The sequence below is a fragment of the Fistularia commersonii genome, chromosome 24 (assembly GCF_037954325.1).
Source record: "Fistularia commersonii isolate RoL2024-O1a breed Wild chromosome 24, RoL_Fcom_v1.0, whole genome shotgun sequence".
Classification (NCBI taxonomy): domain Eukaryota; kingdom Metazoa; phylum Chordata; class Actinopteri; order Syngnathiformes; family Fistulariidae; genus Fistularia; species Fistularia commersonii.
Genome location: NC_141307.1, coordinates 8406894 through 8432625, shown reverse-complemented (window position 1 = coordinate 8432625; position 25732 = coordinate 8406894). Strand labels below are relative to the sequence as shown.

General features: G+C 50.9%; 13 non-coding genes across 13 annotated transcripts; all 13 read left to right on the top strand.

The window, feature by feature from the left end:
• Positions 1 to 295: 295 nt before the first annotated feature.
• LOC147220083 (U2 spliceosomal RNA) lies at positions 296 to 486 on the top strand. Its single transcript, XR_015108148.1, has one exon. It is a non-coding gene; the product is annotated as a U2 spliceosomal RNA (small nuclear RNA).
• Positions 487 to 1106: 620 nt separating this feature from the next.
• Positions 1107 to 1270, top strand: LOC147220082 (U1 spliceosomal RNA). Its single transcript, XR_015108213.1, has one exon. It is a non-coding gene; the product is annotated as a U1 spliceosomal RNA (small nuclear RNA).
• Positions 1271 to 2466: 1196 nt separating this feature from the next.
• LOC147220081 (5S ribosomal RNA) lies at positions 2467 to 2585 on the top strand. The gene has a single exon (XR_015108524.1). It is a non-coding gene; the product is annotated as a 5S ribosomal RNA (ribosomal RNA).
• Positions 2586 to 3979: 1394 nt separating this feature from the next.
• LOC147220080 (5S ribosomal RNA) lies at positions 3980 to 4098 on the top strand. The gene has a single exon (XR_015108522.1). It is a non-coding gene; the product is annotated as a 5S ribosomal RNA (ribosomal RNA).
• Positions 4099 to 5493: 1395 nt separating this feature from the next.
• LOC147220079 (5S ribosomal RNA) lies at positions 5494 to 5612 on the top strand. The gene has a single exon (XR_015108521.1). It is a non-coding gene; the product is annotated as a 5S ribosomal RNA (ribosomal RNA).
• A 1392-nt stretch (positions 5613 to 7004) lies between these two features.
• Positions 7005 to 7123, top strand: LOC147220078 (5S ribosomal RNA). The gene has a single exon (XR_015108582.1). It is a non-coding gene; the product is annotated as a 5S ribosomal RNA (ribosomal RNA).
• Positions 7124 to 8518: 1395 nt separating this feature from the next.
• On the top strand, positions 8519 to 8637 carry LOC147220077 (5S ribosomal RNA). Its single transcript, XR_015108520.1, has one exon. It is a non-coding gene; the product is annotated as a 5S ribosomal RNA (ribosomal RNA).
• A 1393-nt stretch (positions 8638 to 10030) lies between these two features.
• LOC147220076 (5S ribosomal RNA) lies at positions 10031 to 10149 on the top strand. Its single transcript, XR_015108519.1, has one exon. It is a non-coding gene; the product is annotated as a 5S ribosomal RNA (ribosomal RNA).
• A 1392-nt stretch (positions 10150 to 11541) lies between these two features.
• Positions 11542 to 11660, top strand: LOC147220075 (5S ribosomal RNA). Its single transcript, XR_015108617.1, has one exon. It is a non-coding gene; the product is annotated as a 5S ribosomal RNA (ribosomal RNA).
• Positions 11661 to 13054: 1394 nt separating this feature from the next.
• On the top strand, positions 13055 to 13173 carry LOC147220074 (5S ribosomal RNA). Its single transcript, XR_015108643.1, has one exon. It is a non-coding gene; the product is annotated as a 5S ribosomal RNA (ribosomal RNA).
• A 2893-nt stretch (positions 13174 to 16066) lies between these two features.
• LOC147220073 (5S ribosomal RNA) lies at positions 16067 to 16185 on the top strand. The gene has a single exon (XR_015108518.1). It is a non-coding gene; the product is annotated as a 5S ribosomal RNA (ribosomal RNA).
• A 2895-nt stretch (positions 16186 to 19080) lies between these two features.
• Positions 19081 to 19199, top strand: LOC147220072 (5S ribosomal RNA). The gene has a single exon (XR_015108516.1). It is a non-coding gene; the product is annotated as a 5S ribosomal RNA (ribosomal RNA).
• Positions 19200 to 20592: 1393 nt separating this feature from the next.
• On the top strand, positions 20593 to 20711 carry LOC147220071 (5S ribosomal RNA). Its single transcript, XR_015108650.1, has one exon. It is a non-coding gene; the product is annotated as a 5S ribosomal RNA (ribosomal RNA).
• The last annotated feature ends 5021 nt before the right edge of the window (positions 20712 to 25732 follow it).

The window sequence follows — 25732 nt, the reverse complement described above, 5'->3', positions numbered from 1 at the left end:
CCTGGGTTTACTTTGATGCTTTGGCGTCCTGTCGGGGGGGCGTGCACCACGTGACCGGGCAGATGCGGAAGATGCATCAGCCATGTTGTTTCTTGTAAAGCAGGAACGTCGGCCTCCACCGGGACCTCCATCTCCGGGGCGATGGGGGCGATGGGGGCGATGGGGGCGATGGGGGACATGCGCCGTCGCTCCGGGCCGAGCGGCGGAGACGGGGTGGGGGTTTATTTGTGAATGAAGTCGTGAGTGAAGCTGACGGTGCGGGGGATGCGCTGGCGTCGAGCGAGGGCGCGGGTCTATCGCTTCTCGGCCTTTTGGCTAAGATCAAGTGTAGTATCTGTTCTTATCAGTTTAATATCTGATACGTCCCCTATCTGGGGACCAAATATTGAATTGATTTTTGGAACAGGGAGATGGAATAGGGGCTTGCTCCGTCCACTCCACGCATCGACCCGGTATTGCAGTACCTCTGGGAAGGGTGCACCCCCCGCTTTTGTGTCCGATGTCAAGGTTGCCGTGTCCTCCCACAACGTCATACGTAACCAACATACACGGGATCCAGATCTTGTCTGTGCCCTGCGTGACCAGCGACACTGTCCCCGTTGTTTCTGCTGGTAGGGAACGGTAGATAGCGACACATGAGCGTGCCTGCCTGAAACCCTGTCCCTACCATTCGCCCCGTGCAGCCCAATAAAATCCCACTATGGACCAGAACTGAGCCTAAATGGATCGCATTTGAAACGGATGGATTGCCCCCGATAGACTGTGTCAGACTGGGCTCAAGGGGAAGTTCTCCCGGTCGTAGAGCGGCAGAAACCCCTCGCGGCATTCGGAGGACGGACGGAACGTGTTCCGGTTGTCCTCTGACTTCTTCGTGAAAATTGAAGCGCCCGTGTCGTTTTCAGCGTCCTGGCCCGTCAGAACTCAGAGTTGACGTTTTTTTTTGACGGAGTGTGTGTGTGTGTGTGTGTGTGTGTGTGTGTGTGTGTGTGTGTGTGTGTGTGCGAGAGGGATCGTGTGTGAGCTCCCGCAACAGTCCGCATGGGTTCCTCCCCGACTGAGAACGGCGTGCGTGTGAAAGCGGTCCGTGCGCGGGACGCGTGCGACTCATACTTACCTGGCAGGGGAGATACCATGATCAAGAAGGTGGTTCACCCAGGGCGAGGCTCAGCCATTGCACTGCGGCCGTGCTGACCCCTGCGAATTCCCCAAATGTGGGAATCTCGACTGCATAATTTCTGGTAGTGGGGGACTGCGTCCGCGCTCTCCCCTGTTGTGCTGTTCAAGAGCAAGTCTGTGTCGCTGGAGGCCGGGTTCACTGTTTATGGTCGCACGCGCCGACCCTCCCTGGCTGGGCTGTGACCCAACCAGGGAGTTGTCGTTGCACATGGCAGGTGCACCGCAAAAGCGTGGATTTACGATCGGGCCAAAAAACAACCCAGAGTGTCCAAGTCCCTGAAATGCTCCTGCTTCTTGATCTCCACTCCCTGTAGCCTCACCGTTCCACCCGAGTTCCTCTCATCCCCACACATGTATGCTGTCTTGCTGCGACTAACTTTCGTTCCTCTCCTTTCCAGAGCATACCCCCACCTCTCTATAGTTTCACTGAGACACTTTTCAGTTTATAGTTTATTTTGATTTCCAATTCTGCCTTTTATTATTTATTACTGTTATATTTTCTGGAACTCTGGCACAACAGTTTCCTTCGGGATTAATAAAGTTGTTCTTATCTTATCTTATCTTATCTTATCTTATCTTATCTTATCTTATCTTATCTCGACCTCCACCTGTTTTCTGCTCTCACTACAGATCACAACGGCATCTGCAAAGGTCACGGTCCGTGGAGATTCACGTCTACCCTCATCCGTCAGGCCGTCCGTCACCGTTGCGAACAAGAAGGGGCTCAGGGCCTATCCCCAACAGAGTCCCGCTTCCACCTTGAACTTCTCTGGTCCCGTCTTACAGCACACCGCACAACTGTCTCCCAGCTAGCATACATGTCCTGCACCAGTGCAACACACTTCTCTGCCGCTCCAGACTTCCTCATAGGATACCAGAGCTCCTCTCTTGGCAACCTGTCGTATGACTTTTCAAGGTGTACAAAAAGGCAATGCAGCTCCCACCGGCCTTCTCTGTACTTCTCTATGAGCATTCTCGGCGCAAATACTGCATCTGTAGTACTCTTCCTTTTTCCATGTGTATTTTATTTAATTTTCTCTTTCTCTTGTCATTAACTGTCCCGCCGTGCATTTGAGTCCTGGTATGGCCTTTGCTAGCTCCCTCTTTACCTTAGGCTGCAGCCTAAGGTGCAGTGTGTCTGATGATTTTTGGTTATAGTAACCTTGGGTGCCACTGGCTGTAATCATGGAAACGCAATAGAAGGAGCTCCTGACAGATGTGGAAATGACTGGAGGTGGAAAAGACGGAGGACGGCTGCTTATAAAATGCCCTTCCGCGTAGAATAGTCTCGTTTACGGCCATACCACCCTGAACACGCCCGATCTCGTCTGATCTCGGAAGCCAAGCAGCGTCGGGCCTGGTTAGTACTTGGATGGGAGACCGCCTGGGAATACCAGGTGCCGTAAGCTTTTTCATGTTCATTCCCTCTGTCAACAGCAGGAGGTGCTGTCTCTCAAGAGCGCCAACATTTCACACACGGACACACGCCGCTCATTCCCTTATGTCTGTCCCACCGGAGTCACCGTGAAGCCCGGCGCGACACGCGCTCAGTCATAGTTCCCTGCCTTACCTTGTTCGGTCACTTTCCGTTGTCTCGCCACCTCCGTCCGTCGCTCGCCGCCTTTCTCGTCATCCCCGTTCAGTATTTCTCCATGCGTGTTGAATTTCTTTTTCTCTCGTTTGTGCCTCTCGCTGTTGAATAATCCAGCCGCTGACCTCCGTACCGCTTGCTCTCCCAGGCACTTCCAGACCTCCACATGTACGGTACGTCATCAGGACCCACTGCCTTTGAACTCCTCATCCTCTTCGATGCCCTCCTCGCTTCTTTTTACACTTGTCTCTTCTCCTTTTGCGATCGCCAGTAATCAGCGCTTCTACCCTTGGCTCTCTTTCATTTTTCCCCATTCATTCATCATATTCCTAGGAGTCTGGTTGTTGAAGTCCTGGGTTTACTTTGATGCTTTGGCGTCCTGTCGGGGGGCCGTGCACCACGTGACCGGGCAGATGCGGAAGATGCATCAGCCATGTTTTTTTTTTGTAAAGCAGGAACATCGGCCTCCACCGGGACCTCCGTCTCCGGGGCGAGACGGAGGTCTTATCTTATCTTATCTTGACCTCCACCTGTTTTCTGCTCTCACTACAGATCACAACGGCATCTGCAAAGGTCACGGTCCGTGGAGATTCACGTCTACCCTCATCCGTCAGGCCGTCCGTCAGCGTTGCGAACAAGAAGGGGCTCAGGGCCTATCCCCAACAGAGTCCCGCTTCCACCTTGAACTTCTCTGGTCCCGTCTTACAGCACACCGCACAACTGTCTCCCAGCTAGCATACATGTCCTGCACCAGTGCAACACACTTCTCTGCCGCTCCAGACTTCCTCATAGGATACCAGCGCTCCTCTCTTGGCAACCTGTCGTATGACTTTTCAAGGTGTACAAAAAGGCAATGCGGCTCCCGCCGGCCTTCTCTGTACTTCTCTATGAGCATTCTCGGCGCAAATACTGCATCTGTAGTACTCTTCCTTTTTCCATGTGTATTTTATTTAATTTTCTCTTTCTCTTGTCATTAACTGTCCCGCCGTGCATTTGAGTCCTGGTATGGCCTTTGCTAGCTCCCTCTTTACCTTAGGCTGCAGCCTAAGGTGCAGTGTGTCTGATGATTTTTGGTTATAGTAACCTTGGGTGCCACTGGCTGTAATCATGGAAACGCAATAGAAGGAGCTCCTGACAGATGTGGAAATGACTGGAGGTGGAAAAGACGGAGGACGGCTGCTTATAAAATGCCCTTCCGCGTAGGCTAGTCTCGTTTACGGCCATACCACCCTGAACACGCCCGATCTCGTCTGATCTCGGAAGCCAAGCAGCGTCGGGCCTGGTTAGTACTTGGATGGGAGACCGCCTGGGAATACCAGGTGCCGTAAGCTTTTTCATGTTCGTTCCCTCTGTCAACAGCAGGAGGTGCTGTCTCTCAAGAGCGCCAACATTTCACACACGGACACACGCCGCTCATTCCCTTATGTCTGTCCCACCGGAGTCACCGTGAAGCCCGGCGCGACACGCGCTCAGTCATAGTTCCCTGCCTTACCTTGTTCGGTCACTTTCCGTTTTAACGCCACCTCCGTCCGTCGCTCGCCGCCTTTCTCGTCATCCCCGTTCAGTATTTCTCCATGCGTGCTGAATTTCTTTTTCTCTCGTTTGTGCCTCTCGCTGTTGAATAATCCAGCCGCTGACCTCCGTACCGCTTGCTCTCCCAGGCACTTCCAGGCCTCCACATGTACGGTACGTCATCAGGACCCACTGCCTTTGAACTCCTCATTCTCTTCGATGCCCTCCTCGCTTCTTTTTACACTTGTCTCTTCTCCTTTTGCGATCGCCAGTAATCAGCGCTTCTACCCTTGGCTCTCTTTCATTTTTCCCCATTCATTCAACATATTCCTAGGAGTCTGGTTGTTGAAGTCCTGGGTTTACTTTGATGCTTTGGCGTCCTGTCGGGGGGCCGTGCACCACATGACCGGGCAGATGCGGAAGATGCATCAGCCATGTTTTTTTTTTGTAAAGCAGGAACATCGGCCTCCACCGGGACCTCCGTCTCCGGGGCGAGACGGAGGTCTTATCTTATCTTATCTTGACCTCCACCTGTTTTCTGCTCTCACTACAGATCACAACGGCATCTGCAAAGGTCACGGTCCGTGGAGATTCACGTCTACCCTCATCCGTCAGGCCGTCCGTCACCGTTGCGAACAAGAAGGGGCTAAGGGGCCTATCCCCAACAGAGTCCCGCTTCCACCTTGAACTTCTCTGGTCCCGTCTTACAGCACACCGCACAACTGTCTCCCAGCTAGCATACATGTCCTGCACCAGTGCAACACACTTCTCTGCCGCTCCAGATTTCCTCATAGGATACCAGCGCTCCTCTCTTGGCAACCTGTCGTATGACTTTTCAAGGTGTACAAAAAGGCAATGCGGCTCCCACCGGCCTTCTCTGTACTTCTCTATGAGCATTCTCGGCGCAAATACTGCATCTGTAGTACTCTTCCTTTTTCTATGTGTATTTCATTTAATTTTCTCTATCTCTTGTCATTAACTGTCCCGCCGTGCATTTGAGTCCTGGTATGGCCTTTGCTAGCTCCCTCTTTACCTTAGGCTGCAGCCTAAGGTGCAGTGTGTCTGATGATTTTTGGTTATAGTAACCTTGGGTGCCACTGGCTGTAATCATGGAAACGCAATAGAAGGAGCTCCTGACAGATGTGGAAATGACTGGAGGTGGAAAAGACGGAGGACGGCTGCTTATAAAATGCCCTTCCGCGTAAGCTATTCTCGTTTACGGCCATACCACCCTGAACACGCCCGATCTCGTCTGATCTCGGAAGCCAAGCAGCGTCGGGCCTGGTTAGTACTTGGATGGGAGACCGCCTGGGAATACCAGGTGCCGTAAGCTTTTTCATGTTCGTTCCCTCTGTCAACAGCAGGGGGTGCTGTCTCTCAAGAGCGCCAACATTTCACACAAGGAAACACGCCGCTCATTCCCTTATGTCTGTCCCACCGGAGTCACCTTGAAGCCCGGTGCGACACGCGCTCAGTCATAGTTCCCCGCCTTACTTTCGGGTCACTTTCCGTTGTCTCGCCGCCTCGGTCCGTCGCTCGCCGCCTTTCTTGTCATCCCCGTTCAGTATTTCTCCATGCGTGCTGAATTTCTTTTTCTCTCGTTTGTGCCTCTCGCTGTTGAATAATCCAGCCGCTGACCTCCGTACCGCTTGCTCTCCCAGGCACTTCCAGGCCTCCACATGTACGGTACGTCATCAGGACCCACTGCCTTTGAACTCCTCATCCTCTTCGATGCCCTCTTCGCTTCTTTTTACACTTGTCTCTTCTCCTTTTGCGATCGCCAGTAATCAGCGCTTCTACCCTTGGCTCTCTTTCATTTTTCCCCATTCATTCATCATATTCCTAGGAGTCTGGTTGTTGAAGTCCTGGGTTTACTTTGATGCTTTGGCGTCCTGTCGGGGGGCCGTGCACCACGTGACCGGGCAGATGCGGAAGATGCATCAGCCATGTTTTTTTTTTGTAAAGCAGGAACATCGGCCTCCACCGGGACCTCCGTCTCCGGGGCGAGACGGAAGTCTTATCTTATCTTATCTTGACCTCCACCTGTTTTCTGCTCTCACTACAGATCACAACGGCATCTGCAAAGGTCACGGTCCGTGGAGATTCACGTCTACCCTCATCCGTCAGGCCGTCCGTCACCGTTGCGAACAAGAAGGGGCTCAGGGCCTATCCCCAACAGAGTCCCGCTTCCACCTTGAACTTCTCTGGTCCCGTCTTACAGCACACCGCACAACTGTCTACCAGCTAGCATACATGTCCTGCACCAGTGCAACACACTTCTCTGCCGCTCCAGACTTCCTCATAGGATACCAGCGCTCCTCTCTTGGCAACCTGTCGTATGACTTTTCAAGGTGTACAAAAAGGCAATGCGGCTCCCGCCGGCCTTCTCTGTACTTCTCTATGAGCATTCTCGGCGCAAATACTGCATCTGTAGTACTCTTCCTTTTTCCATGTGTATTTTATTTAATTTTCTCTTTCTCTTGTCATTAACTGTCCCGCCGTGCATTTGAGTCCTGGTATGGCCTTTGCTAGCTCCCTCTTTACCTTAGGCTGCAGTCTAAGTTGCAGTGTGTCTGATGATTTTTGGTTATAGTAACCTTGGGTGCCACTGGCTGTAATCATGGAAACGCAATAGAAGGAGCTCCTGACAGATGTGGAAATGACTGGAGGTGGAAAAGACGGAGGACGGCTGCTTATAAAAAGCCCTTCCGCGTAGGATAGTCTCGTTTACGGCCATACCACCCTGAACACGCTCGATCTCGTCTGATCTCGGAAGCCAAGCAGCGTCGGGCCTGGTTAGTACTTGGATGGGAGACCGCCTGGGAATACCAGGTGCCGTAAGCTTTTTCATGTTCGTTCCCTCTGTCAACAGCAGGAGGTGCTGTCTCTCAAGAGCGCCAACATTTCACACACGGACACACGCCGCTCATTCCCTTGTGTCTGTCCCACCGGAGTCACCGTGAAGCCCGGCGCGACACGCGCTCATTCATAGTTCCCCGCCTTACCTTGTTCGGTCACTTTCCGTTGTCTCGCCACCTCCGTCCGTCGCTCGCCGCCTTTCTCGTCATCCCCGTTCAGTATTTCTCCATGCGCTCTGAATTTCTTTTTCTCTCGTTTGTGCCTCTCGCTGTTGAATAATCCAGCCGCTGACCTCCGTACCGCTTGCTCACCCAGGCACTTCCAGGCCTCCACATGTACGGTACGTCATCAGGACCCACTGCCTTTGAACTCCTCATCCTCTTCGATGCCCTCCTCGCTTCTTTTTACACTTGTCTCTTCTCCTTTTGCGATCGCCAGTAATCAGCGCTTCTACCCTTGGCTCTCTTTCATTTTTCCCCATTCATTCATCATATTCCTAGGAGTCTGGTTGTTGAAGTCCTGGGTTTACTTTGATGCTTTGGCGTCCTGTCGGGGGGCCGTGCACCACGTGACCGGGCAGATGCGGAAGATGCATCAGCCATGTTTTTTTTTTGTAAAGCAGGAACATCGGCCTCCACCGGGACCTCCGTCTCCGGGGCGAGACGGAGGTCTTATCTTATCTTATCTTGACCTCCACCTGTTTTCTGCTCTCACTACAGATCACAACGGCATCTGCAAAGGTCACGGTCCGTGGAGATTCACGTCTACCCCCATCCGTCAGGCCGTCCGTCACCGTTGCGAACAAGAAGGGGCTAAGGGGCCTATCCCCAACAGAGTCCCGCTTCCACCTTGAACTTCTCTGGTCCCGTCTTACAGCACACCGCACAACTGTCTCCCAGCTAGCATACATGTCCTGCACCAGTGCAACACACTTCTCTGCCGCTCCAGACTTCCTCATAGGATACCAGCGCTCCTCTCTTGGCAACCTGTCGTATGACTTTTCAAGGTGTACAAAAAGGCAATGCGGCTCCCGCCGGCCTTCTCTGTACTTCTCTATGAGCATTCTCGGCGCAAATACTGCATCTGTAGTACTCTTCCTTTTTCCATGTGTATTTTATTTAATTTTCTCTTTCTCTTGTCGTTAACTGTCCCGCCGTGCATTTGAGTCCTGGTATGGCCTTTGCTAGCTCCCTCTTTACCTTAGGCTGCAGCCTAAGGTGCAGTGTGTCTGATGATTTTTGGTTATAGTAACCTTGGGTGCCACTGGCTGTAATCATGGAAACGCAATAGAAGGAGCTCCTGACAGATGTGGAAATGACTGGAGGTGGAAAAGACGGAGGACGGCTGCTTATAAAATGCCCTTCCGCGTAGGCTAGTCTCGTTTACGGCCATACCACCCTGAACACGCCCGATCTCGTCTGATCTCGGAAGCCAAGCAGCGTCGGGCCTGGTTAGTACTTGGATGGGAGACCGCCTGGGAATACCAGGTGCCGTAAGCTTTTTCATGTTCGTTCCCTCTGTCAACAGCAGGAGGTGCTGTCTCTCAAGAGCGGCAACATTTCACACACGGACACACGCCGCTCATTCCCTTGTGTCTGTCCCACCGGAGTCACCGTGAAGCCCGGCGCGACACGCGCTCAGTCATAGTTCCCCGCCTTACCTTGTTCGGTCACTTTCCGTTGTCTCGCCACCTCCGTCCGTCGCTCGCCGCCTTTCTCGTCATCCCCGTTCAGTATTTCTCCATGCGTGCTGAATTTCTTTTTCTCTCGTTTGTGCCTCTCGCTGTTGAATAATCCAGCCGCTGACCTCCGTACCGCTTGCTCTCCCAGGCACTTCCAGGCCTCCACATGTACGGTACGTCATCAGGACCCACTGCCTTTGAACTCCTCATCCTCTTCGATGCCCTCCTCGCTTCTTTTTACACTTGTCTCTTCTCCTTTTGCGATCGCCAGTAATCAGCGCTTCTACCCTTGGCTCTCTTTCATTTTTCCCCATTCATTCATCATATTCCTAGGAGTCTGGTTGTTGAAGTCCTGGGTTTACTTTGATGCTTTGGCGTCCTGTCGGGGGGCCGTGCACCACGTGACCGGGCAGATGCGGAAGATGCATCAGCCATGTTTTTTTTTGTAAAGCAGGAACATCGGCCTCCACCGGGACCTCCGTCTCCGGGGCGAGACGGAGGTCTTATCTTATCTTATCTTGACCTCCACCTGTTTTCTGCTCTCACTACAGATCACAACGGCATCTGCAAAGGTCACGGTCCGTGGAGATTCACGTCTACCCTCATCCGTCAGGCCGTCCGTCACCGTTGCGAACAAGAAGGGGCTCAGGGCCTATCCCCAACAGAGTCCCGCTTCCACCTTGAACTTCTCTGGTCCCGTCTTACAGCACACCGCACAACTGTCTCCCAGCTAGCATACATGTCCTGCACCAGTGCAACACACTTCTCTGCCGCTCCAGACTTGCTCATAGGATACCAGCGCTCCTCTCTTGGCAACCTGTCGTATGACTTTTCAAGGTGTACAAAAAGGCAATGCGGCTCCCGCCGGCCTTCTCTGTACTTCTCTATGAGCATTCTCGGCGCAAATACTGCATCTGTAGTACTCTTCCTTTTTCCATGTGTATTTTATTTAATTTTCTCTTTCTCTTGTCATTAACTGTCCCGCTGTGCATTTGAGTCCTGGTATGGCCTTTGCTAGCTCCCTCTTTACCTTAGGCTGCAGCCTAAGGTGCAGTGTGTCTGATGATTTTTGGTTATAGTAACCTTGGGTGCCACTGGCTGTAATCATGGAAACGCAATAGAAGGAGCTCCTGACAGATGTGGAAATGACTGGAGGTGGAAAAGACGGAGGACGGCTGCTTATAAAATGCCCTTCCGCGTAGGCTAGTCTTGTTTACGGCCATACCACCCTGAACACGCCCGATCTCGTCTGATCTCGGAAGCCAAGCAGCGTCGGGCCTGGTTAGTACTTGGATGGGAGACCGCCTGGGAATACCAGGTGCCGTAAGCTTTTTCATGTTCGTTCCCTCTGTCAACAGCAGGAGGTGCTGTCTCTCAAGAGCGCCAAAATTTCACATACGGACACACGCCGCTCATTCCCTTATGTCTGTCCCACCGGAGTCACCGTGAAGCCCGGCGCGACACGCGCTCAGTCATAGTTCCCCGCCTTACTTTCGGGTCACTTTCCGTTGTCTCGCCGCCTCGGTCCGTCGCTCGCCGCCTTTCTTGTCATCCCCGTTCAGTATTTCTCCATGCGCTCTGAATTTCTTTTTCTCTCGTTTGTGCCTCTCGCTGTTGAATAATCCAGCCGCTGACCTCCGTACCGCTTGCTCTCCCAGGCACTTCCAGGCCTCCACATGTACGGTACGTCATCAGGACCCACTGCCTTTGAACTCCTCATCCTCTTCGATGCCCTCCTCGCTTCTTTTTACACTTGTCTCTTCTCCTTTTGCGATCGCCAGTAATCAGCGCTTCTACCCTTGGCTCTCTTTCATTTTTCCCCATTCATTCATCATATTCCTAGGAGTCTGGTTGTTGAAGTCCTGGGTTTACTTTGATGCTTTGGCGTCCTGTCGGGGGGCCGTGCACCACGTGACCGGGCAGATGTGGAAGATGCATCAGCCATGTTTTTTTTTTGTAAAGCAGGAACATCGGCATCCACCGGGACCTCCGTCTCCGGGGCGAGACGGAGGTCTTATCTTATCTTATCTTGACCTCCACCTGTTTTCTGCTCTCACTACAGATCACAACGGCATCTGCAAAGGTCACGGTCCGTGGAGATTCACGTCTACCCTCATCCGTCAGGCCGTCCGTCAGCGTTGCGAACAAGAAGGGGCTCAGGGCCTATCCCCAACAGAGTCCCGCTTCCACCTTGAACTTCTCTGGTCCCGTCTTACAGCACACCGCACAACTGTCTCCCAGCTAGCATACATGTCCTGCACCAGTGCAACACACTTCTCTGCCGCTCCAGACTTCCTCATAGGATACCAGCGCTCCTCTCTTGGCAACCTGTCGTATGACTTTTCAAGGTGTACAAAAAGGCAATGCGGCTCCCGCCGGCCTTCTCTGTACTTCTCTATGAGCATGCTCGGCGCAAATACTGCATCTGTAGTACTCTTCCTTTTTCCATGTGTATTTTATTTAATTTTCTCTTTCTCTTGTCATTAACTGTCCCGCCGTGCATTTGAGTCCTGGTATGGCCTTTGCTAGCTCCCTCTTTACCTTAGGCTGCAGCCTAAGGTGCAGTGTGTCTGATGATTTTTGGTTATAGTAACCTTGGGTGCCACTGGCTGTAATCATGGAAACGCAATAGAAGGAGCTCCTGACAGATGTGGAAATGACTGGAGGTGGAAAAGACGGAGGACGGCTGCTTATAAAATGCCCTTTCGCGTAGGCTAGTCTCGTTTACGGCCATACCACCCTGAACACGCCCGATCTCGTCTGATCTCGGAAACCAAGCAGCGTCGGGCCTGGTTAGTACTTGGATGGGAGACCGCCTGGGAATACCAGGTGCCGTAAGCTTTTTCATGTTCGTTCCCTCTGTCAACAGCAGGAGGTGCTGTCTCTCAAGAGCGCCAACATTTCACACACGGACACACGCCGCTCATTCCCTTGTGTCTGCCCCACCGGAGTCACCGTGAAGCCCGGCGCGACACGCGCTCAGTCATAGTTCCCCGCCTTACCTTGTTCGGTCACTTTCCGTTGTCTCGCCACCTCCGTCCGTCGCTCGCCGCCTTTCTCGTCATCCCCGTTCAGTATTTCTCCATGCGTGCTGAATTTCTTTTTCTCTCGTTTGTGCCTCTCGCTGTTGAATAATCCAGCCGCTGACCTCCGTACCGCTTGCTCTCCCAGGCACTTCCAGGCCTCCACATGTACGGTACGTCATCAGGACCCACTGCCTTTGAACTCCTCATCCTCTTCGATGCCCTCCTCGCTTCTTTTTACACTTGTCTCTTCTCCTTTTGCGATCGCCAGTAATCAGCGCTTCTACCCTTGGCTCTCTTTCATTTTTCCCCATTCATTCATCATATTCCTAGGAGTCTGGTTGTTGAAGTCCTGGGTTTACTTTGATGCTTTGGCGTCCTGTCGGGGGGCCATGCACCACGTGACCGGGCAGATGCGGAAGATGCATCAGCCATGTTTTTTTTTTGTAAAGCAGGAACATCGGCCTCTACCGGGACCTCCGTCTCCGGGGCGAGACGGAGGTCTTATCTTATCTTATCTTGACCTCCACCTGTTTTCTGCTCTCACTACAGATCACAACGGCATCTGCAAAGGTCACGGTCCGTGGAGATTCACGTCTACCCTCATCCGTCAGGCCGTCCGTCAGCGTTGCGAACAAGAAGGGGCTCAGGGCCTATCCCCAACAGAGTCCCGCTTCCACCTTGAACTTCTCTGGTCCCGTCTTACAGCACACCGCACAACTGTCTCCCAGCTAGCATACATGTCCTGCACCAGTGCAACACACTTCTCTGCCGCTCCAGATTTCCTCATAGGATACCAGCGCTCCTCTCTTGGCAACCTGTCGTATGACTTTTCAAGGTGTACAAAAAGGCAATGCGGCTCCCACCGGCCTTCTCTGTACTTCTCTATGAGCATTCTCGGCGCAAATACTGCATCTGTAGTACTCTTCCTTTTTCCATGTGTATTTCATTTAATTTTCTCTTTCTCTTGTCATTAACTGTCCCGCCGTGCATTTGAGTCCTGGTATGGCCTTTGCTAGCTCCCTCTTTACCTTAGGCTGCAGCCTAAGGTGCAGTGTGTCTGATGATTTTTGGTTATAGTAACCTTGGGTGCCACTGGCTGTAATCATGGAAACGCAATAGAAGGAGCTCCTGACAGATGTGGAAATTACTGGAGGTGGAAAAGACGGAGGACAGCTGCTTATAAAATGCCCTTCCGCGTAGGCTAGTCTTGTTTACAGCCATACCACCTTGAACACGCCCGATCTCGTCTGATCTCGGAAGCCAAGCAGCGTCGGGCCTGGTTAGTACTTGGATGGGAGACCGCCTGGGAATACCAGGTGCCGTAAGCTTTTTCATGTTCGTTCCCTCTGTCAACAGCAGGAGGTGCTGTCTCTCAAGAGCGCCAACATTTCACACAAGGAAACACGCCGCTCATTCCCTTATGTCTGTCCCACCGGAGTCACCCTGAAGCCCGGCGCGACACGCGCTCAGTCATAGTTCCCCGCCTTACTTTCGGGTCACTTTCCGTTGTCTCGCCGCCTCGGTCCGTCGCTCGCCGCCTTTCTTGTCATCCCCGTTCAGTATTTCTCCATGCGTGCTGAATTTCTTTTTCTCTCGTTTGTGCCTCTCGCTGTTGAATAATCCAGCCGCTGACCTCCGTACCGCTTGCTCTCCCAGGCACTTCCAGGCCTCCACATGTACGGTACGTCATCAGGACCCACTGCCTTTGAACTCCTCATCCTCTTCGATGCCCTCCTCGCTTCTTTTTACACTTGTCTCTTCTCCTTTTGCGATCGCCAGTAATCAGCGCTTCTACCCTTGGCTCTCTTTAATTTTTCCCCATTCATTCATCATATTCCTAGGAGTCTGGTTGTTGAAGTCCTGGGTTTACTTTGATGCTTTGGCGTCCTGTCGGGGGGCCGTGCACCACGTGACCGGGCAGAAGCGGAAGATGCATTAGCCATGTTTTTTTTTTGTAAAGCAGGAACATCGGCCTCCACCGGGACCTCCGTCTCCGGGGCGAGACGGAAGTCTTATCTTATCTTATCTTGACCTCCACCTGTTTTCTGCTCTCACTACAGATCACAACGGCATCTGCAAAGGTCACGGTCCGTGGAGATTCACGTCTACCCTCATCCGTCAGGCCGTCCGTCAACGTTGCGAACAAGAAGGGGCTCAGGGCCTATCCCCAACAGAGTCCCGCTTCCACCTTGAACTTCTCTGGTCCCGTCTTACAGCACACCGCACAACTGTCTCCCAGCTAGCATACATGTCCTGCACCAGTGCAACACACTTCTCTGCCGCTCCAGATTTCCTCATAGGATACCAGCGCTCCTCTCTTGGCAACCTGTCGTATGACTTTTCAAGGTGTACAAAAAGGCAATGCGGCTCCCGCCGGCCTTCTCTGTACTTCTCTATGAGCATTCTCGGCGCAAATACTGCATCTGTAGTACTCTTCCTTTTTCCATGTGTATTTTATTTAATTTTCTCTTTCTCTTGTCATTAACTGTCCCGCCGTGCATTTGAGTCCTGGTATGGCCTTTGCTAGCTCCCTCTTTACCTTAGGCTGCAGTCTAAGTTGCATTGTGTCTGATGATTTTTGGTTATAGTAACCTTGGGTGCCACTGGCTGTAATCATGGAAACGCAATAGAAGGAGCTCCTGACAGATGTGGAAATGACTGGAGGTGGAAAAGACGGAGGACGGCTGCTTATAAAAAGCCCTTCCGCGTAGGATAGTCTCGTTTACGGCCATACCACCCTGAACACGTCTGATCTCGGAAACCAAGCAGCATCGGGCCTGGTTAGTACTTGGATGGGAGACCGCCTTGGAATACCAGGTGCCGTAAGCTTTTTCATGTTCGTTCCCTCTGTCAACAGCAGGAGGTGCTGTCTCTCAAGAGCGCCAACATTTCACACACGGACACACGCCGCTCATTCCCTTGTGTCTGTCCCACCGGAGTCACCGTGAAGCCCGGCGCGACACGCGCTCAGTCATAGTTCCCCGCCTTACTTTCGGGTCACTTTCCGTTGTCTCGCCGCCTCGGTCCGTCGCTCGCCGCCTTTCTTGTCATCCCCGTTCAGTATTTCTCCATGCGCTCTGAATTTCTTTTTCTCTCGTTTGTGCCTCTCGCTGTTGAATAATCCAGCCGCTGACCTCCGTACCGCTTGCTCTCCCAGGCACTTCCAGGCCTCCACATGTACGGTACGTCATCAGGACCCACTGCCTTTGAACTCCTTATCCTCTTCGATGCCCTCCTCGCTTCTTTTTACACTTGTCTCTTCTCCTTTTGCGATCGCCAGTAATCAGCGCTTCTACCCTTGGCTCTCTTTCATTTTTCCCCATTCATTCATCATATTCCTAGGAGTCTGGTTGTTGAAGTCCTGGGTTTACTTTGATGCTTTGGCGTCCTGTCGGGGGGCCGTGCACCACGTGACCGGGCAGATGCGGAAGATGCATCAGCCATGTTTTTTTTTTGTAAAGCAGGAACATCGGCCTCCACCGGGACCTCCGTCTCCGGGGCGAGACGGAGGTCTTATCTTATCTTATCTTGACCTCCACCTGTTTTCTGCTCTCACTACAGATCACAACGGCATCTGCAAAGGTCACGGTCCGTGGAGATTCACGTCTACCCTCATCCGTCAGGCCGTCCGTCAGCGTTGCGAACAAGAAGGGGCTCAGGGCCTATCCCCAACAGAGTCCCGCTTCCACCTTGAACTTCTCTGGTCCCGTCTTACAGCACACCGCACAACTGTCTCCCAGCTAGCATACATGTCCTGCACCAGTGCAACACACTTCTCTGCCGCTCCAGACTTCCTCATAGGATACCAGCGCTCCTCTCTTGGCAACCTGTCGTATGACTTTTCAAGGTGTACAAATAGGCAATGCGGCTCCCGCCGGCCTTCTCTGTACTTCTCTATGAGCATTCTCGGCGCAAATACTGCATCTGTAGTACTCTTCCTTTTTCCATGTGTATTTTATTTAATTTTCTCTTTCTCTTGTCATTAACTGTCCCGCCGTGCATTTGAGTCCTGGTATGGCCTTTGCTAGCTCCCTCTTTACCTTAGGCTGCAGTCTAAGTTGCAGTGTGTCTGATGATTTTTGGTTATAGTAACCTTGGGTGCCACTGGCTGTAATCATGGAAACGCAATAGAAGGAGCTCCTGACAGATGTGGAAATGACTGGAGGTGGAAAAGACGGAGGACGGCTGCTTATAAAATGCCCTTCCGCTTAGGCTAGTCTCGTTTACGGCCATACCACCCTGAACACGCCCGATCTCGTCTGATCTCGGAAGCCAAGCAGCGTCGGGCCTGGTTAGTACTTGGATGGGAGACCGCCTGGGAATACCAGGTGCCGTAAGCTTTTTCATGTTCGTTCCCTCTGTCAACAGCAGGAGGTGCTGTCTCTCAAGAGCGCCAACATTTCACACACGGACACACGCCGCTCATTCCCTTGTGTCTGTCCCACCGGAGTCACCGTGAAGCCCGGCGCGACACGCGCTCAGTCATAGTTCCCCGCCTTACCTTGTTCGGTCACTTTCCGTTGTCTCGCCGCCTCGGTCCGTCGCTCGCCGCCTTTCTCGTCATCCCCGTTCAGTATTTCTCCATGCGTGCTGAATTTCTTTTTCTCTCGTTTGTGCCTCTCGCTGTTGAATAATCCAGCCGCTGACCTCCGTACCGCTTGCTCTCCCAGGCACTTCCAGGCCTCCACATGTACGGTACGTCATCAGGACCCACTGCCTTTGAACTCCTCATCCTCTTCGATGCCCTCCTCGCTTCTTTTTACACTTGTCTCTTCTCCTTTTGCGATCGCCAGTAATCAGCGCTTCTACCCTTGGCTCTCTTTAATTTTTCCCCATTCATTCATCATATTCCTAGGAGTCTGGTTGTTGAAGTCCTGGGTTTACTTTGATGCTTTGGCGTCCTGTCGGGGGGCCGTGCACCACGTGACCGGGCAGATGCGGAAGATGCATTAGCCATGTTTTTTTTTTGTAAAGCAGGAACATCGGCCTCCACCGGGACCTCCGTCTCCGGGGCGAGACGGAAGTCTTATCTTATCTTATCTTGACCTCCACCTGTTTTCTGCTCTCACTACAGATCACAACGGCATCTGCAAAGGTCACGGTCCGTGGAGATTCACGTCTACCCTCATCCGTCAGGCCGTCCGTCAACGTTGCGAACAAGAAGGGGCTCAGGGCCTATCCCCAACAGAGTCCCGCTTCCACCTTGAACTTCTCTGGTCCCGTCTTACAGCACACCGCACAACTGTCTCCCAGCTAGCATACATGTCCTGCACCAGTGCAACACACTTCTCTGCCGCTCCAGATTTCCTCATAGGATACCAGCGCTCCTCTCTTGGCAACCTGTCGTATGACTTTTCAAGGTGTACAAAAAGGCAATGCGGCTCCCGCCGGCCTTCTCTGTACTTCTCTATGAGCATTCTCGGCGCAAATACTGCATCTGTAGTACTCTTCCTTTTTCCATGTGTATTTTATTTAATTTTCTCTTTCTCTTGTCATTAACTGTCCCGCCGTGCATTTGAGTCCTGGTATGGCCTTTGCTAGCTCCCTCTTTACCTTAGGCTGCAGTCTAAGTTGCATTGTGTCTGATGATTTTTGGTTATAGTAACCTTGGGTGCCACTGGCTGTAATCATGGAAACGCAATAGAAGGAGCTCCTGACAGATGTGGAAATGACTGGAGGTGGAAAAGACGGAGGACGGCTGCTTATAAAAAGCCCTTCCGCGTAGGATAGTCTCGTTTACGGCCATACCACCCTGAACACGTCTGATCTCGGAAACCAAGCAGCATCGGGCCTGGTTAGTACTTGGATGGGAGACCGCCTTGGAATACCAGGTGCCGTAAGCTTTTTCATGTTCGTTCCCTCTGTCAACAGCAGGAGGTGCTGTCTCTCAAGAGCGCCAACATTTCACACACGGACACACGCCGCTCATTCCCTTGTGTCTGTCCCACCGGAGTCACCGTGAAGCCCGGCGCGACACGCGCTCAGTCATAGTTCCCCGCCTTACTTTCGGGTCACTTTCCGTTGTCTCGCCGCCTCGGTCCGTCGCTCGCCGCCTTTCTTGTCATCCCCGTTCAGTATTTCTCCATGCGTGCTGAATTTCTTTTTCTCTCCTTTGTGCCTCTCGCTGTTGAATAATCCAGCCGCTGACCTCCGTACCGCTTGCTCTCCCAGGCACTTCCAGGCCTCCACATGTACGGTACGTCATCAGGACCCACTGCCTTTGAACTCCTCATCCTCTTCGATGCCCTCCTCGCTTCTTTTTACACTTGTCTCTTCTCCTTTTGCGATCGCCAGTAATCAGCGCTTCTACCCTTGGCTCTCTTTCATTTTTCCCCATTCATTCATCATATTCCTAGGAGTCTGGTTGTTGAAGTCCTGGGTTTACTTTGATGCTTTGGCGTCCTGTCGGGGGGCCGTGCACCACGTGACCGGGCAGATGCGGAAGATGCATCAGCCATGTTTTTTTTTTGTAAAGCAGGAACATCGGCCTCCACCGGGACCTCCGTCTCCGGGGCGAGACGGAGGTCTTATCTTATCTTATCTTGACCTCCACCTGTTTTCTGCTCTCACTACAGATCACAACGGCATCTGCAAAGGTTACGGTCCGTGGAGATTCACGTCTACCCTCATCCGTCAGGCCGTCCGTCAGCGTTGCGAACAAGAAGGGGCTCAGGGCCTATCCCTAACAGAGTCCCGCTTCCACCTTGAACTTCTCTGGTCCCGTCTTACAGCACACCGCACAACTGTCTCCCAGCTAGCATACATGTCCTGCACCAGTGCAACACACTTCTCTGCCGCTCCAGACTTCCTCATAGGATACCAGCGCTCCTCTCTTGGCAACCTGTCGTATGACTTTTCAAGGTGTACAAATAGGCAATGCGGCTCCCGCCGGCCTTCTCTGTACTTCTCTATGAGCATTCTCGGCGCAAATACTGCATCTGTAGTACTCTTCCTTTTTCCATGTGTATTTTATTTAATTTTCTCTTTCTCTTGTCATTAACTGTCCCGCCGTGCATTTGAGTCCTGGTATGGCCTTTGCTAGCTCCCTCTTCACCTTAGGCTGCAGTCTAAGTTGCAGTGTGTCTGATGATTTTTGGTTATAGTAACCTTGGGTGCCACTGGCTGTAATCATGGAAACGCAATAGAAGGAGCTCCTGACAGATGTGGAAATGACTGGAGGTGGAAAAGACGGAGGACGGCTGCTTATAAAATGCCCTTCCGCTTAGGCTAGTCTCGTTTACGGCCATACCACCCTGAACACGCCCGATCTCGTCTGATCTCGGAAGCCAAGCAGCGTCGGGCCTGGTTAGTACTTGGATGGGAGACCGCCTGGGAATACCAGGTGCCGTAAGCTTTTTCATGTTCGTTCCCTCTGTCAACAGCAGGAGGTGCTGTCTCTCAAGAGCGCCAACATTTCACACACGGACACACGCCGCTCATTCCCTTGTGTCTGTCCCACCGGAGTCACCGTGAAGCCCGGCGCGACACGCGCTCAGTCATAGTTCCCCGCCTTACCTTGTTCGGTCACTTTCCGTTGTCTCGCCGCCTCGGTCCGTCGCTCGCCGCCTTTCTCGTCATCCCCGTTCAGTATTTCTCCATGCGTGCTGAATTTCTTTTTCTCTCGTTTGTGCCTCTCGCTGTTGAATAATCCAGCCGCTGACCTCCGTACCGCTTGCTCTCCCAGGCACTTCCAGGCCTCCACATGTACGGTACGTCATCAGGACCCACTGCCTTTGAACTCCTCATCCTCTTCGATGCCCTCCTCGCTTCTTTTTACACTTGTCTCTTCTCCTTTTGCGATCGCCAGTAATCAGCGCTTCTACCCTTGGCTCTCTTTCATTTTTCCCCATTCATTCATCATATTCCTAGGAGTCTGGTTGTTGAAGTCCTGGGTTTACTTTGATGCTTTGGCGTCCTGTCGGGGGGCCGTGCACCACGTGACCGGGCAGATGCGGAAGATGCATCAGCCATGTTTTTTTTTTGTAAAGCAGGAACATCGGCCTCCACCGGGACCTCCGTGTCCGGGCGAGACGGAGGTCTTATCTTATCTTATCTTGACCTCCACCTGTTTTTTGCTCTCACTACAGATCACAACGGCATCTGCAAAGGTCAAGGTCCGTGGAGATTCACGTCTACCCTCATCCGTCAGGCCGTCCGTCAGCGTTGCGAACAAGAAGGGGCTCAGGGCCTATCCCCAACAGAGTCCCGCTTCCACCTTGAACTTCTCTGGTCCCGTCTTACAGCACACCGCACAACTGTCTCCCAGCTAGCATACATGTCCTACACCAGTGCAACACACTTCTCTACCGCTCCAGACTTCCTCATAGGATACCAGCGCTCCTCTCTTGGCAACCTGTCGTATGACTTTTCAAGGTGTACAAAAAGGCAATGCGGCTCCCGCCGGCCTTCTCTGTACTTCTCTATGAGCATTCTCGGCGCAAATACTGCATCTGTAGTACTCTTCCTTTTTCCATGTGTATTTTATTTAATTTTCTCTTTCTCTTGTCGTTAACTGTCCCGCCGTGCATTTGAGTCCTGGTATGGCCTTTGCTAGCTCCCTCTTTACCTTAGGCTGCAGCCTAAGGTGCAGTGTGTCTGATGATTTTTGGTTATAGTAACCTTGGGTGCCACTGGCTGTAATCATGGAAACGCAATAGAAGGAGCTCCTGACAGATGTGGAAATGACTGGAGGTGGAAAAGACGGAGGACGGCTGCTTATAAAATGCCCTTCCGCGTAGGCTAGTCTCGTTGACGGCCATACCACCCTGAACACGCCCGATCTCGTCTGATTTCGGAAGCCAAGCAGCGTCGGGCCTGGTTAGTACTTGGATGGGAGACCGCCTGGGAATACCAGGTGCCGTAAGCTTTTTCATGTTCGTTCCCTCTGTCAACAGCAGGGGGTGCTGTCTCTCAAGAGCGCCAACATTTCACACACGGACACACGCCGCTCATTCCCTTGTGTCTGTCCCACCGGAGTCACCGTGAAGCCCGGCGCGACACGCGCTCAGTCATAGTTCCCCGCCTTTCTTTCGGGTCACTTTCCGTTGTCTCGCCGCCTCCGTCCGTCGCTCGCCGCCTTTCTCGTCATCCCCTTACAGTATTTCTCCATGTGTGCTAAATTTCTTTTTCTCTCTTTTGTACCTGTCGCTGTTGAATAATCCAACCGCTGACCTCCGTACCGCTGGCTCTCCTAGGCACTTCCAGGACTCCACATGTACGGTACGTCATCAGGACCCACTGCCTTTGAACTCCTCATCCTCTTCGATACCCTCCTCGCTTCTTTTTACACTTGTCTCTGCTCCTTTTGCGGTCGCCAGTATTCAGCGCTTCTACCCTTGGCTATCTTTCATTTTTCCCCATTCATTCATCATATTCCTAGGAGTCTGGTTGTTGAAGTCCTGGGTTTACTTTGATGCTTCGGCGTCCTGTCGGGGGGCCGTGCACCACGTGACCGGGCAGATGCGGAAGATGCATCAGCCATGTTGTTTTTTTTTTAAAGCAGGAACATCAGCCTCCACCGAGACCTCCGTGTCCGGGACGAGACGGAGGTCTTATCTTATCTTATCTTGACCTCCACCTGTTTTCTGCTCTCACTACAGATCACAACGGCATCTGCAAAGGTTACGGTCCGTGGAGATTCACGTCTACCCTCATCCGTCAGGCCGTCCGTCACCGTTGTGAACAAGAAGGGGCTCAGGGCCTATCCCCAACAGAGTCCCGCTTCCACCTTGAACTTCTCTGGTCCCGTCTTACAGCACACCGCACAACTGTCTCCCAGCTAGCATACATGTCCTGCACCAGTGCAACACACTTCTCTGCCATAGGATACCAGAGCTCCTCTCTTGGCAACCTGTCCTATGACTTTTCAAGGTGTACAAAAAGGCAATGGGGCTCCCACCGGCCTTCTCTGTACTTCTCTATGAGCATTCTCGGCGCAAATACTGCATCTGTAGTACTCTTCCTTTTTCCATGTGTATTTTATTTAATTTTCTCTTTCTCTTGTCATTAACTGTCCCGCCGTGCATACGAGTCCTGGTATGGCCTTTGATAGCTCCCTCTTTACTTTAGGCTTTAGCCTTAGGCTGAAGCCTAAGGTAAAGAGTGTCTGATGGTTTTTTGTTAGAGCAGTGTAGCACCCAACCTCTTAGTTATTGAAGTGATAGTACAATGGTTTGGGCCCTGGGAACGTTACTTAGATGAAATTTTCAATGGTAAACAGGAGAAACAATAATACCTAATTTTTTGATAACTTAAACGTATCTATGCTTTTTGATTATAGCGGTGCCTCCATCTCCTCAGGATAAAATATGAATTAAGACAAACACAGATCTCTTTAAGTACAAATTTAAAGTTTAGTTTCACAAAATTAAAAGAAAGAAAAATGAAATAAAATTGGTAGTGCGTTCATTTGAGATTTTGTCGCTTTGCAACTACATAAACATATTCAAAAACCATGTACATCCCTTCAAGTTCAGTCCAGTTCAAAAACCATAACCTTAAAGTCCGTTTTGTTTTTCTCAGAAAGTTCAATCGTGGCAGGCCTGATTCGATGCTCGGGATCGTTGGACCAGAAAAACAGAAAATGTCCGTTTCACTTGTTCACAAGCCCCAAAATAAAATGCATGTGCTTTGATGTACTCACTAATCCTTTTGGTGTTGAAGCAATGGATAGTCAAATGTTGTCCATCACCATGCGATTCCCTCTCGGCAAACGGGTTAGCAATGACTTGGCATCACGGCATCACGAAGTGCACTCGGTGAAACTCATCGGTTAAGCCTCAGCAGAAACGTCCAGAGAATTCCTCTCGGTCCACTGAGCGTCAAAGGTCTCCAATTCCAAGCTCATATACTTTACATACAGAGTATGAAATTAACTCGCGGTAAAATGCGAACAATGCTAACGCTCGATTAGCATCGCATATGTGCACTTAAACATATCGTCTTAGTATAAAAATCATATACATCGAGTACTCACTCATCACAGGGTTAAATAGTCGAAAACAGCAACGTAGACTCTGCATCCACAATGTTTTATGACCATTCTCCTTTCAGCTTAGTTTCACAAACTTCCCTCGGCAAACGCAGCAGTCGAATGCCTCGCGCCTAGATGTTCTATTGCCTTCCTCATTCAGATCCCGCCATCACGCATGGGATTGGACACTAAGTGTACATCAACCAATACAATTCAAGAAAATACCATATTGACACTTAACAAGTTCGGATGCAAACAAAAGCACATGTTGAGCTGTACGTTTCACACAAGCTTGTGGCGATTAAAAGCACGATTCCCAAATAAATGACAAAAACCTTAGATAAGATTAAACCTTGTTTTTAACCATTTATGAACACATTTTAAACATGAAATATTAAATGTTTTTACAGCCATTTCAGTCTTATTTAATTTTACTTAAATGTTAAAACATCTTTACATTTTAGCCTGTATGGTCTGTAATGAAATTTTAGACGGGCTACATCCTCCCCCTTCTAAAAGGTGTAGATGTCCTCATCTAACTGTACTGTTTAGACTTAGATCTGTAGGGGCATGTTTTAGGATGTTTCACAAGATCAGGGTTTCCTCTGGCACTGAGGTTCAAGTGAATGACCATGCTCTGGTGCACAATAGTCACAGGTTCCCCAGCTTGAGTTCCAGGTTTATCATAGGTCAAGCGGATCACTGGTTTTACTTCACGCGTTGACTTTCTGCTTCTAGGGCTCGTTTGAGTTCTCAACTCCACATCAGTGTCTTCAGCTGTATCATTAGTATCTGCGTCCTCGTTGGAGGACTGATATTCCTCTTCCTGTGAACTGACAGAATGTACTCTCTCCACCTCCGGTTCACTCTCAGATGAGGGGAAATTTTCAAAGGGAGTATGCTCTGGGGTGGTTCGGTCTGGTATGGACAGTGGTTTCCTGACCTTATCATAGGTTGGGCACTCGTAGACACACTCATACTCAGATTCAGAGTTTGAAGAGATGTCAGATGTCTGATCATTTTGGTGATGTGTTTGATGTCTTAGAGTATGTTGTCTCCTTGTAACTGGTGTTCTGACTCTTTCAGTTTGTTCAGAATTATCGGGAATCCTGACAAGATAACCAATTTGTAGAAGGTGGTCTCTGTGTAGAGTTTTGACACTTCCAGTTCCTTGTTCGGGTTTGACTCTGTCTACAGGTAAGTTGGAAAACTTTTTAATCACAATATAGGGTGTGGATTTCCATCTATCTTGTAGTTTATGTTTCCCAGTGAGGCCAACATTTCTTACGAGGACTCGGTCTCCTTCTTGTAGAGGTTGGTCTCTTACTCGTTGATCATAACAGGTTTTGTTTCTCAGATGGCTCTTGGTTGCACACTCTGCAGCTAAATGGTAAGCTTTTTGGAGTTCTTTTCTCATTTTGTCCACATACCGTAGGTGAGACGTCTCTGAATTACCGTCGAGAGCTGTACCAAAACAGAGGTCAACAGGCAATCTGGCATTGCGCCCGAACATTAAGTAGTATGGGGAATATCCAGTGGACTCATTTTTAGTGCAGTTATACGCATGTACTAACTGACTGATATGTTGACTCCAGTTTTGTTTCTGCACATTTTCAAGAGTTCCAAGCATTGAGAGAAGTGTTCTGTTGAAATGTTCTGGTTGAGCATCACCTTGCGGATGATAAGGTGAGGTGCGCGACTTTCTTACTCCAAGCATGGATAAGAGTTCTTTTATAAGGCGCCTTTCAAAATCTCTACCTTGGTCTGAATGTATTCTAGCGGGTAGTCCATAATGAACAAAGTACTTTCCAACAATACTTTGGCAACTCTAACTGACTTTTGGTGCTTTGTAGGAAATGCCTGAGCATACCTTGTATAACAGACCTGGGAATTGTACAGCCCACGGGCCACATCCGGCCCGCGGGATGGCACTGACTGGCCCGTATGACAGACCTGGGCATTGTATGGCCCGGGCCACATACCTTTGGTTGACTCTGACCGCCAGTGTAAGGTTAATTGGAAATTACAAAATAAACATACTTTCTAATTTCACCTCATTCATGGGCTAAAGCTGCACTGCTTTTATTCTGAAGTTGTTTTTTTTTCTAATTCACGCACATAATAACGTAATGCGTATATCAAGACATGCGCGCGATTGAATCACAAGAAGACAACTTTCACCCTCAAAAATGTCCACTCAGGCTAAAAAAAGAAAGGTAGATGCCGAATGTAGGATTTTCAACAAAAATTGGACAGCTAAGTATTTATTTACTGAAGTTGGAGGTAAAGCTGTGTGTTTAGTTTGCGGGGAGCAGATCGCCGTGTTTAAGGACTACAATTTGAGTCGGCATTACCAGACAAAACATGCAGAGAAATATAAAAACCTGACTGATGACGAAAGAGCGCGGACATCGGAAGCTTTGCTAGCTAAGCTGCAAACGCAGCAAGGCTTTTTTACCAAGCTTCATACATCCAGGGATGCAGCAACCAAGACCAGCTTTGTGATATCCCACAAAATAGCCAAAAACAGCAAGCCATTCGCAGAGGGGGAGTTTGTGAAAGAGTGCTTGGTAGACTCTGCAGCACTAATATGCCCTGAAAAAAAAGCGGCATTTGAGCAAGTCCCGCTGTCCAGGCGAACCGTGGCGAGAAGGATCGAGGACATTGCGGGGAATCTGGAGCTACAGCTGCAACGTGAAGTGCCAAGTTTTGACTTTTTCTCCTTGGCTTTGAACGAGAGTTGTGATGTCCGCGACACAGCCCAGCTACTCGTATTTGTCCGTGGGATAGCGCCGGACTTCAAGATTACGGAGGAGCTGGCAGCAATGCGGTCGTTAAAAGGGATGACGACAGGGAACGATCTCTTCACTGAGGTAAATGCTTGTATGGACACGTTGGGACTGAAATGGGACAGA